Source organism: Branchiostoma lanceolatum, chromosome 2, assembly GCF_035083965.1.
Source record: "Branchiostoma lanceolatum isolate klBraLanc5 chromosome 2, klBraLanc5.hap2, whole genome shotgun sequence".
Classification (NCBI taxonomy): domain Eukaryota; kingdom Metazoa; phylum Chordata; class Leptocardii; order Amphioxiformes; family Branchiostomatidae; genus Branchiostoma; species Branchiostoma lanceolatum.
The window spans coordinates 21174421-21186516 of NC_089723.1; positions in this window are offsets into that span (position 1 = coordinate 21174421).

The window sequence follows — 12096 nt, forward strand, 5'->3', positions numbered from 1 at the left end:
GGTTAGGGTTAAGGCACAAGTTTCTCCAAACGGGCCAAACTTGGACTCATTCGAAAGGTCTTTCGGCCAGGAGTTTGAAACTGAAAACGGATTTCAAATATCGTACTTTGTTCTCGAGTTATGAGACTTTAAAAGTTAACCCTAACCCTAACCCTAGGTGTTAGGGTTAGGGTTAGGGTTAAGGCACAAGTTTCTCCAAACGGGCCAAACTTGGACTCATTCGAAAGGTCTTTCGGCCAGGAGTTTGAAACTGAAAACGGATTTCAAATATCGTGCTTTGTTCTCGAGTTATGAGACTTTAAAAGTTAACCCTAACCCTAACCCTAGGTGTTAGGGTTAGGGTTAGGGTTAAGGCACAAGTTTCTCCAAACGGGCCAAACTTGGACTCATTCGAAAGGTCTTTCGGCCAGGAGTTTGAAACTGAAAACGGATTTCAAATATCGTGCTTTGTTCTCGAGTTATGAGACTTTAAAAGTTAACCCTAACCCTAACCCTAGGTGTTAGGGTTAGGGTTAGGGTTAAGGCACAAGTTTCTCCAAACGGGCCAAACTTGGACTCATTCGAAAGGTCTTTCGGCCAGGAGTTTGAAACTGAAAACGGATTTCAAATATCGTGCTTTGTTCTCGAGTTATGAGACTTTAAAAGTTAACCCTAACCCTAACCCTAGGTGTTAGGGTTAGGGTTAGGGTTAAGGCACAAGTTTCTCCAAACGGGCCAAACTTGGACTCATTCGAAAGGTCTTTCGGCCAGGAGTTTGAAACTGAAAACGGATTTCAAATATCGTGCTTTGTTCTCGAGTTATGAGACTTTAAAAGTTAACCCTAACCCTAACCCTAGGTGTTAGGGTTAGGGTTAGGGTTAAGGCACAAGTTTCTCCAAACGGGCCAAACTTGGACTCATTCGAAAGGTCTTTCGGCCAGGAGTTTGAAACTGAAAACGGATTTCAAATATCGTGCTTTGTTCTCGAGTTATGAGACTTTAAAAGTTAACCCTAACCCTAACCCTAGGTGTTAGGGTTAGGGTTAGGGTTAAGGCACAAGTTTCTCCAAACGGGCCAAACTTGGACTCATTCGAAAGGTCTTTCGGCCAGGAGTTTGAAACTGAAAACGGATTTCAAATATCGTGCTTTGTTCTCGAGTTATGAGACTTTAAAAGTTAACCCTAACCCTAACCCTAGGTGTTAGGGTTAGGGTTAGGGTTAAGGCACAAGTTTCTCCAAACGGGCCAAACTTGGACTCATTCGAAAGGTCTTTCGGCCAGGAGTTTGAAACTGAAAACGGATTTCAAATATCGTGCTTTGTTCTCGAGTTATGAGACTTTAAAAGTTAACCCTAACCCTAACCCTAGGTGTTAGGGTTAGGGTTAGGGTTAAGGCACAAGTTTCTCCAAACGGGCCAAACTTGGACTCATTCGAAAGGTCTTTCGGCCAGGAGTTTGAAACTGAAAACGGATTTCAAATATCGTGCTTTGTTCTCGAGTTATGAGACTTTAAAAGTTAACCCTAACCCTAACCCTAGGTGTTAGGGTTAGGGTTAGGGTTAAGGCACAAGTTTCTCCAAACGGGCCAAACTTGGACTCATTCGAAAGGTCTTTCGGCCAGGAGTTTGAAACTGAAAACGGATTTCAAATATCGTGCTTTGTTCTCGAGTTATGAGACTTTAAAAGTTAACCCTAACCCTAACCCTAGGTGTTAGGGTTAGGGTTAGGGTTAAGGCACAAGTTTCTCCAAACGGGCCAAACTTGGACTCATTCGAAAGGTCTTTCGGCCAGGAGTTTGAAACTGAAAACGGATTTCAAATATCGTGCTTTGTTCTCGAGTTATGAGACTTTAAAAGTTAACCCTAACCCTAACCCTAGGTGTTAGGGTTAGGGTTAGGGTTAAGGCACAAGTTTCTCCAAACGGGCCAAACTTGGACTCATTCGAAAGGTCTTTCGGCCAGGAGTTTGAAACTGAAAACGGATTTCAAATATCGTGCTTTGTTCTCGAGTTATGAGACTTTAAAAGTTAACCCTAACCCTAACCCTAGGTGTTAGGGTTAGGGTTAGGGTTAAGGCACAAGTTTCTCCAAACGGGCCAAACTTGGACTCATTCGAAAGGTCTTTCGGCCAGGAGTTTGAAACTGAAAACGGATTTCAAATATCGTACTTTGTTCTCGAGTTATGAGACTTTAAAAGTTAACCCTAACCCTAACCCTAGGTGTTAGGGTTAGGGTTAGGGTTAAGGCACAAGTTTCTCCAAACGGGCCAAACTTGGACTCATTCGAAAGGTCTTTCGGCCAGGAGTTTGAAACTGAAAACGGATTTCAAATATCGTACTTTGTTCTCGAGTTATGAGACTTTAAAAGTTAACCCTAACCCTAACCCTAGGTGTTAGGGTTAGGGTTAGGGTTAAGGCACAAGTTTCTCCAAACGGGCCAAACTTGGACTCATTCGAAAGGTCTTTCGGCCAGGAGTTTGAAACTGAAAACGGATTTCAAATATCGTGCTTTGTTCTCGAGTTATGAGACTTTAAAAGTTAACCCTAACCCTAACCCTAGGTGTTAGGGTTAGGGTTAGGGTTAAGGCACAAGTTTCTCCAAACGGGCCAAACTTGGACTCATTCGAAAGGTCTTTCGGCCAGGAGTTTGAAACTGAAAACGGATTTCAAATATCGTGCTTTGTTCTCGAGTTATGAGACTTTAAAAGTTAACCCTAACCCTAACCCTAGGTGTTAGGGTTAGGGTTAGGGTTAAGGCACAAGTTTCTCCAAACGGGCCAAACTTGGACTCATTCGAAAGGTCTTTCGGCCAGGAGTTTGAAACTGAAAACGGATTTCAAATATCGTGCTTTGTTCTCGAGTTATGAGACTTTAAAAGTTAACCCTAACCCTAACCCTAGGTGTTAGGGTTAGGGTTAGGGTTAAGGCACAAGTTTCTCCAAACGGGCCAAACTTGGACTCATTCGAAAGGTCTTTCGGCCAGGAGTTTGAAACTGAAAACGGATTTCAAATATCGTGCTTTGTTCTCGAGTTATGAGACTTTAAAAGTTAACCCTAACCCTAACCCTAGGTGTTAGGGTTAGGGTTAGGGTTAAGGCACAAGTTTCTCCAAACGGGCCAAACTTGGACTCATTCGAAAGGTCTTTCGGCCAGGAGTTTGAAACTGAAAACGGATTTCAAATATCGTGCTTTGTTCTCGAGTTATGAGACTTTAAAAGTTAACCCTAACCCTAACCCTAGGTGTTAGGGTTAGGGTTAGGGTTAAGGCACAAGTTTCTCCAAACGGGCCAAACTTGGACTCATTCGAAAGGTCTTTCGGCCAGGAGTTTGAAACTGAAAACGGATTTCAAATATCGTACTTTGTTCTCGAGTTATGAGACTTTAAAAGTTAACCCTAACCCTAACCCTAGGTGTTAGGGTTAGGGTTAGGGTTAAGGCACAAGTTTCTCCAAACGGGCCAAACTTGGACTCATTCGAAAGGTCTTTCGGCCAGGAGTTTGAAACTGAAAACGGATTTCAAATATCGTGCTTTGTTCTCGAGTTATGAGACTTTAAAAGTTAACCCTAACCCTAACCCTAGGTGTTAGGGTTAGGGTTAGGGTTAAGGCACAAGTTTCTCCAAACGGGCCAAACTTGGACTCATTCGAAAGGTCTTTCGGCCAGGAGTTTGAAACTGAAAACGGATTTCAAATATCGTACTTTGTTCTCGAGTTATGAGACTTTAAAAGTTAACCCTAACCCTAACCCTAGGTGTTAGGGTTAGGGTTAGGGTTAAGGCACAAGTTTCTCCAAACGGGCCAAACTTGGACTCATTCGAAAGGTCTTTCGGCCAGGAGTTTGAAACTGAAAACGGATTTCAAATATCGTACTTTGTTCTCGAGTTATGAGACTTTAAAAGTTAACCCTAACCCTAACCCTAGGTGTTAGGGTTAGGGTTAGGGTTAAGGCACAAGTTTCTCCAAACGGGCCAAACTTGGACTCATTCGAAAGGTCTTTCGGCCAGGAGTTTGAAACTGAAAACGGATTTCAAATATCGTGCTTTGTTCTCGAGTTATGAGACTTTAAAAGTTAACCCTAACCCTAACCCTAGGTGTTAGGGTTAGGGTTAGGGTTAAGGCACAAGTTTCTCCAAACGGGCCAAACTTGGACTCATTCGAAAGGTCTTTCGGCCAGGAGTTTGAAACTGAAAACGGATTTCAAATATCGTGCTTTGTTCTCGAGTTATGAGACTTTAAAAGTTAACCCTAACCCTAACCCTAGGTGTTAGGGTTAGGGTTAGGGTTAAGGCACAAGTTTCTCCAAACGGGCCAAACTTGGACTCATTCGAAAGGTCTTTCGGCCAGGAGTTTGAAACTGAAAACGGATTTCAAATATCGTGCTTTGTTCTCGAGTTATGAGACTTTAAAAGTTAACCCTAACCCTAACCCTAGGTGTTAGGGTTAGGGTTAGGGTTAAGGCACAAGTTTCTCCAAACGGGCCAAACTTGGACTCATTCGAAAGGTCTTTCGGCCAGGAGTTTGAAACTGAAAACGGATTTCAAATATCGTGCTTTGTTCTCGAGTTATGAGACTTTAAAAGTTAACCCTAACCCTAACCCTAGGTGTTAGGGTTAGGGTTAGGGTTAAGGCACAAGTTTCTCCAAACGGGCCAAACTTGGACTCATTCGAAAGGTCTTTCGGCCAGGAGTTTGAAACTGAAAACGGATTTCAAATATCGTGCTTTGTTCTCGAGTTATGAGACTTTAAAAGTTAACCCTAACCCTAACCCTAGGTGTTAGGGTTAGGGTTAGGGTTAAGGCACAAGTTTCTCCAAACGGGCCAAACTTGGACTCATTCGAAAGGTCTTTCGGCCAGGAGTTTGAAACTGAAAACGGATTTCAAATATCGTGCTTTGTTCTCGAGTTATGAGACTTTAAAAGTTAACCCTAACCCTAACCCTAGGTGTTAGGGTTAGGGTTAGGGTTAAGGCACAAGTTTCTCCAAACGGGCCAAACTTGGACTCATTCGAAAGGTCTTTCGGCCAGGAGTTTGAAACTGAAAACGGATTTCAAATATCGTACTTTGTTCTCGAGTTATGAGACTTTAAAAGTTAACCCTAACCCTAACCCTAGGTGTTAGGGTTAGGGTTAGGGTTAAGGCACAAGTTTCTCCAAACGGGCCAAACTTGGACTCATTCGAAAGGTCTTTCGGCCAGGAGTTTGAAACTGAAAACGGATTTCAAATATCGTGCTTTGTTCTCGAGTTATGAGACTTTAAAAGTTAACCCTAACCCTAACCCTAGGTGTTAGGGTTAGGGTTAGGGTTAAGGCACAAGTTTCTCCAAACGGGCCAAACTTGGACTCATTCGAAAGGTCTTTCGGCCAGGAGTTTGAAACTGAAAACGGATTTCAAATATCGTACTTTGTTCTCGAGTTATGAGACTTTAAAAGTTAACCCTAACCCTAACCCTAGGTGTTAGGGTTAGGGTTAGGGTTAAGGCACAAGTTTCTCCAAACGGGCCAAACTTGGACTCATTCGAAAGGTCTTTCGGCCAGGAGTTTGAAACTGAAAACGGATTTCAAATATCGTACTTTGTTCTCGAGTTATGAGACTTTAAAAGTTAACCCTAACCCTAACCCTAGGTGTTAGGGTTAGGGTTAGGGTTAAGGCACAAGTTTCTCCAAACGGGCCAAACTTGGACTCATTCGAAAGGTCTTTCGGCCAGGAGTTTGAAACTGAAAACGGATTTCAAATATCGTGCTTTGTTCTCGAGTTATGAGACTTTAAAAGTTAACCCTAACCCTAACCCTAGGTGTTAGGGTTAGGGTTAGGGTTAAGGCACAAGTTTCTCCAAACGGGCCAAACTTGGACTCATTCGAAAGGTCTTTCGGCCAGGAGTTTGAAACTGAAAACGGATTTCAAATATCGTAGCTTTGTTCTCGAGTTATGAGACTTTAAAAGTTAACCCTAACCCTAACCCTAGGTGTTAGGGTTAGGGTTAGGGTTAAGGCACAAGTTTCTCCAAACGGGCCAAACTTGGACTCATTCGAAAGGTCTTTCGGCCAGGAGTTTGAAACTGAAAACGGATTTCAAATATCGTACTTTGTTCTCGAGTTATGAGACTTTAAAAGTTAACCCTAACCCTAACCCTAGGTGTTAGGGTTAGGGTTAGGGTTAAGGCACAAGTTTCTCCAAACGGGCCAAACTTGGACTCATTCGAAAGGTCTTTCGGCCAGGAGTTTGAAACTGAAAACGGATTTCAAATATCGTGCTTTGTTCTCGAGTTATGAGACTTTAAAAGTTAACCCTAACCCTAACCCTAGGTGTTAGGGTTAGGGTTAGGGTTAAGGCACAAGTTTCTCCAAACGGCCAAACTTGGACTCATTCGAAAGGTCTTTCGGCCAGGAGTTTGAAACTGAAAACGGATTTCAAATATCGTGCTTTGTTCTCGAGTTATGAGACTTTAAAAGTTAACCCTAACCCTAACCCTAGGTGTTAGGGTTAGGGTTAGGGTTAAGGCACAAGTTTCTCCAAACGGGCCAAACTTGGACTCATTCGAAAGGTCTTTCGGCCAGGAGTTTGAAACTGAAAACGGATTTCAAATATCGTGCTTTGTTCTCGAGTTATGAGACTTTAAAAGTTAACCCTAACCCTAACCCTAGGTGTTAGGGTTAGGGTTAGGGTTAAGGCACAAGTTTCTCCAAACGGGCCAAACTTGGACTCATTCGAAAGGTCTTTCGGCCAGGAGTTTGAAACTGAAAACGGATTTCAAATATCGTACTTTGTTCTCGAGTTATGAGACTTTAAAAGTTAACCCTAACCCTAACCCTAGGTGTTAGGGTTAGGGTTAGGGTTAAGGCACAAGTTTCTCCAAACGGGCCAAACTTGGACTCATTCGAAAGGTCTTTCGGCCAGGAGTTTGAAACTGAAAACGGATTTCAAATATCGTACTTTGTTCTCGAGTTATGAGACTTTAAAAGTTAACCCTAACCCTAACCCTAGGTGTTAGGGTTAGGGTTAGGGTTAAGGCACAAGTTTCTCCAAACGGGCCAAACTTGGACTCATTCGAAAGGTCTTTCGGCCAGGAGTTTGAAACTGAAAACGGATTTCAAATATCGTGCTTTGTTCTCGAGTTATGAGACTTTAAAAGTTAACCCTAACCCTAACCCTAGGTGTTAGGGTTAGGGTTAGGGTTAAGGCACAAGTTTCTCCAAACGGGCCAAACTTGGACTCATTCGAAAGGTCTTTCGGCCAGGAGTTTGAAACTGAAAACGGATTTCAAATATCGTGCTTTGTTCTCGAGTTATGAGACTTTAAAAGTTAACCCTAACCCTAACCCTAGGTGTTAGGGTTAGGGTTAGGGTTAAGGCACAAGTTTCTCCAAACGGGCCAAACTTGGACTCATTCGAAAGGTCTTTCGGCCAGGAGTTTGAAACTGAAAACGGATTTCAAATATCGTGCTTTGTTCTCGAGTTATGAGACTTTAAAAGTTAACCCTAACCCTAACCCTAGGTGTTAGGGTTAGGGTTAGGGTTAAGGCACAAGTTTCTCCAAACGGGCCAAACTTGGACTCATTCGAAAGGTCTTTCGGCCAGGAGTTTGAAACTGAAAACGGATTTCAAATATCGTACTTTGTTCTCGAGTTATGAGACTTTAAAAGTTAACCCTAACCCTAACCCTAGGTGTTAGGGTTAGGGTTAGGGTTAAGGCACAAGTTTCTCCAAACGGGCCAAACTTGGACTCATTCGAAAGGTCTTTCGGCCAGGAGTTTGAAACTGAAAACGGATTTCAAATATCGTACTTTGTTCTCGAGTTATGAGACTTTAAAAGTTAACCCTAACCCTAACCCTAGGTGTTAGGGTTAGGGTTAGGGTTAAGGCACAAGTTTCTCCAAACGGGCCAAACTTGGACTCATTCGAAAGGTCTTTCGGCCAGGAGTTTGAAACTGAAAACGGATTTCAAATATCGTACTTTGTTCTCGAGTTATGAGACTTTAAAAGTTAACCCTAACCCTAACCCTAGGTGTTAGGGTTAGGGTTAGGGTTAAGGCACAAGTTTCTCCAAACGGGCCAAACTTGGACTCATTCGAAAGGTCTTTCGGCCAGGAGTTTGAAACTGAAAACGGATTTCAAATATCGTACTTTGTTCTCGAGTTATGAGACTTTAAAAGTTAACCCTAACCCTAACCCTAGGTGTTAGGGTTAGGGTTAGGGTTAAGGCACAAGTTTCTCCAAACGGGCCAAACTTGGACTCATTCGAAAGGTCTTTCGGCCAGGAGTTTGAAACTGAAAACGGATTTCAAATATCGTACTTTGTTCTCGAGTTATGAGACTTTAAAAGTTAACCCTAACCCTAACCCTAGGTGTTAAGGGGGTTAGGGTTAGGGTTAAGGCACAAGTTTCTCCAAACGGGCCAAACTTGGACTCATTCGAAAGGTCTTTCGGCCAGGAGTTTGAAACTGAAAACGGATTTCAAATATCGTACTTTGTTCTCGAGTTATGAGACTTTAAAAGTTAACCCTAACCCTAACCCTAGGTGTTAGGGTTAGGGTTAGGGTTAAGGCACAAGTTTCTCCAAACGGGCCAAACTTGGACTCATTCGAAAGGTCTTTCGGCCAGGAGTTTGAAACTGAAAACGGATTTCAAATATCGTGCTTTGTTCTCGAGTTATGAGACTTTAAAAGTTAACCCTAACCCTAACCCTAGGTGTTAGGGTTAGGGTTAGGGTTAAGGCACAAGTTTCTCCAAACGGGCCAAACTTGGACTCATTCGAAAGGTCTTTCGGCCAGGAGTTTGAAACTGAAAACGGATTTCAATATCGTACTTTGTTCTCGAGTTATGAGACTTTAAAAGTTAACCCTAACCCTAACCCTAGGTGTTAGGGTTAGGGTTAGGGTTAAGGCACAAGTTTCTCCAAACGGGCCAAACTTGGACTCATTCGAAAGGTCTTTCGGCCAGGAGTTTGAAACTGAAAACGGATTTCAAATATCGTACTTTGTTCTCGAGTTATGAGACTTTAAAAGTTAACCCTAACCCTAACCCTAGGTGTTAGGGTTAGGGTTAGGGTTAAGGCACAAGTTTCTCCAAACGGGCCAAACTTGGACTCATTCGAAAGGTCTTTCGGCCAGGAGTTTGAAACTGAAAACGGATTTCAAATATCGTACTTTGTTCTCGAGTTATGAGACTTTAAAAGTTAACCCTAACCCTAACCCTAGGTGTTAGGGTTAGGGTTAGGGTTAAGGCACAAGTTTCTCCAAACGGGCCAAACTTGGACTCATTCGAAAGGTCTTTCGGCCAGGAGTTTGAAACTGAAAACGGATTTCAAATATCGTACTTTGTTCTCGAGTTATGAGACTTTAAAAGTTAACCCTAACCCTAACCCTAGGTGTTAGGGTTAGGGTTAGGGTTAAGGCACAAGTTTCTCCAAACGGGCCAAACTTGGACTCATTCGAAAGGTCTTTCGGCCAGGAGTTTGAAACTGAAAACGGATTTCAAATATCGTGCTTTGTTCTCGAGTTATGAGACTTTAAAAGTTAACCCTAACCCTAACCCTAGGTGTTAGGGTTAGGGTTAGGGTTAAGGCACAAGTTTCTCCAAACGGGCCAAACTTGGACTCATTCGAAAGGTCTTTCGGCCAGGAGTTTGAAACTGAAACGGATTTCAAATATCGTACTTTGTTCTCGAGTTATGAGACTTTAAAAGTTAACCCTAACCCTAACCCTAGGTGTTAGGGTTAGGGTTAGGGTTAAGGCACAAGTTTCTCCAAACGGGCCAAACTTGGACTCATTCGAAAGGTCTTTCGGCCAGGAGTTTGAAACTGAAAACGGATTTCAAATATCGTACTTTGTTCTCGAGTTATGAGACTTTAAAAGTTAACCCTAACCCTAACCCTAGGTTAGGGTTAGGGTTAGGGTTAAGGCACAAGTTTCTCCAAACGGGCCAACTTGGACTCATTCGAAAGGTCTTTCGGCCAGGAGTTTGAAACTGAAAACGGATTTCAAATATCGTACTTTGTTCTCGAGTTATGAGACTTTAAAAGTTAACCCTAACCCTAACCCTAGGTGTTAGGGTTAGGGTTAGGGTTAAGGCACAAGTTTCTCCAAACGGGCCAAACTTGGACTCATTCGAAAGGTCTTTCGGCCAGGAGTTTGAAACTGAAAACGGATTTCAAATATCGTGCTTTGTTCTCGAGTTATGAGACTTTAAAAGTTAACCCTAACCCTAACCCTAGGTGTTAGGGTTAGGGTTAGGGTTAAGGCACAAGTTTCTCCAAACGGGCCAAACTTGGACTCATTCGAAAGGTCTTTCGGCCAGGAGTTTGAAACTGAAAACGGATTTCAAATATCGTACTTTGTTCTCGAGTTATGAGACTTTAAAAGTTAACCCTAACCCTAACCCTAGGTGTTAGGGTTAGGGTTAGGGTTAAGGCACAAGTTTCTCCAAACGGGCCAAACTTGGACTCATTCGAAAGGTCTTTCGGCCAGGAGTTTGAAACTGAAAACGGATTTCAAATATCGTACTTTGTTCTCGAGTTATGAGACTTTAAAAGTTAACCCTAACCCTAACCCTAGGTGTTAGGGTTAGGGTTAGGGTTAAGGCACAAGTTTCTCCAAACGGGCCAAACTTGGACTCATTCGAAAGGTCTTTCGGCCAGGAGTTTGAAACTGAAAACGGATTTCAAATATCGTGCTTTGTTCTCGAGTTATGAGACTTTAAAAGTTAACCCTAACCCTAACCCTAGGTGTTAGGGTTAGGGTTAGGGTTAAGGCACAAGTTTCTCCAAACGGGCCAAACTTGGACTCATTCGAAAGGTCTTTCGGCCAGGAGTTTGAAACTGAAAACGGATTTCAAATATCGTACTTTGTTCTCGAGTTATGAGACTTTAAAAGTTAACCCTAACCCTAACCCTAGGTGTTAGGGTTAGGGTTAGGGTTAAGGCACAAGTTTCTCCAAACGGGCCAAACTTGGACTCATTCGAAAGGTCTTTCGGCCAGGAGTTTGAAACTGAAAACGGATTTCAAATATCGTGCTTTGTTCTCGAGTTATGAGACTTTAAAAGTTAACCCTAACCCTAACCCTAGGTGTTAGGGTTAGGGTTAGGGTTAAGGCACAAGTTTCTCCAAACGGCCAAACTTGGACTCATTCGAAAGGTCTTTCGGCCAGGAGTTTGAAACTGAAAACGGATTTCAAATATCGTAACTTTGTTCTCGAGTTATGAGACTTAAAAGTTAACCCTAACCCTAACCCTAGGTGTTAGGGTTAGGGTTAGGGTTAAGGCACAAGTTTCTCCAAACGGGCCAAACTTGGACTCATTCGAAAGGTCTTTCGGCCAGGAGTTTGAAACTGAAAACGGATTTCAAATATCGTACTTTGTTCTCGAGTTATGAGACTTTAAAAGTTAACCCTAACCCTAACCCTAGGTGTTAGGGTTAGGGTTAGGGTTAAGGCACAAGTTTCTCCAAACGGGCCAAACTTGGACTCATTCGAAAGGTCTTTCGGCCAGGAGTTTGAAACTGAAAACGGATTTCAAATATCGTACTTTGTTCTCGAGTTATGAGACTTTAAAAGTTAACCCTAACCCTAACCCTAGGTGTTAGGGTTAGGGTTAAGGCACAAGTTTCTCCAAACGGGCCAAACTTGGACTCATTCGAAAGGTCTTTCGGCCAGGAGTTTGAAACTGAAAACGGATTTCAAATATCGTACTTTGTTCTCGAGTTATGAGACTTTAAAAGTTAACCCTAACCCTAACCCTAGGTGTTAGGGTTAGGGTTAGGGTTAAGGCACAAGTTTCTCCAAACGGGCCAAACTTGGACTCATTCGAAAGGTCTTTCGGCCAGGAGTTTGAAACTGAAAACGGATTTCAAATATCGTGCTTTGTTCTCGAGTTATGAGACTTTAAAAGTTAACCCTAACCCTAACCCTAGGTGTTAGGGTTAGGGTTAGGGTTAAGGCACAAGTTTCTCCAAACGGGCCAAACTTGGACTCATTCGAAAGGTCTTTCGGCCAGGAGTTTGAAACTGAAAACGGATTTCAAATATCGTGCTTTGTTCTCGAGTTATGAGACTTTAAAAGTTAACCCTAACCCTAACCCTAGGTGTTAGGGTTAGGGTTAGGGTTAAGGCACAAGTTTCTCCAAACGGGC